The 358-nt window shown below is 48.6% G+C and overlaps 1 protein-coding gene across 1 annotated transcript in view; it reads left to right on the top strand.

The window, feature by feature from the left end:
* The window catches only part of LOC108765826 (uncharacterized), an 8,099-nt gene that overhangs the window by 4,138 nt on the left and 3,603 nt on the right, over window positions 1–358 (top strand). The gene's annotated exons all lie outside the window — the stretch shown is intronic.

Genomic DNA, 358 nt, shown 5'->3' with positions numbered 1-358 from the left:
GCGTGAAAAACGACCGGAATATCAAAAAAGGCAACACAAAGTGATTTTGCTTCATGATAATGCACCATCACACACAGTAAAACTGGTCAAGGAAACGTGATTGAGGCGTTTGATTGGGAAATACTTTCGCATGCGGCTTATGCCTCCGGCACATCAGCGCGATGTTCGTCGCGCGCGACACGCGATATCCAATGAGTGTACAACTTTACCGATGTTCTCATTCTAAAGGTATACTCTCATTGGATATCGCGTGTCGCGCGCGACGAACATCGCGCTGGTGTGCCGGAGCCATTACTCACCAGACTTGGCTCCGTCCGATTACTATTTATTTGGATCGATGGGACACGCACTTGCTCAG

Source organism: Trachymyrmex cornetzi, unplaced genomic scaffold, assembly GCF_001594075.2.
Source record: "Trachymyrmex cornetzi isolate Tcor2-1 unplaced genomic scaffold, Tcor1.1 scaffold551, whole genome shotgun sequence".
Lineage (NCBI taxonomy): Eukaryota > Metazoa > Arthropoda > Insecta > Hymenoptera > Formicidae > Trachymyrmex > Trachymyrmex cornetzi.
Note: the sequence above shows the minus strand (reverse complement) of the source record. Positions and strands in the feature narration are given on the sequence as shown.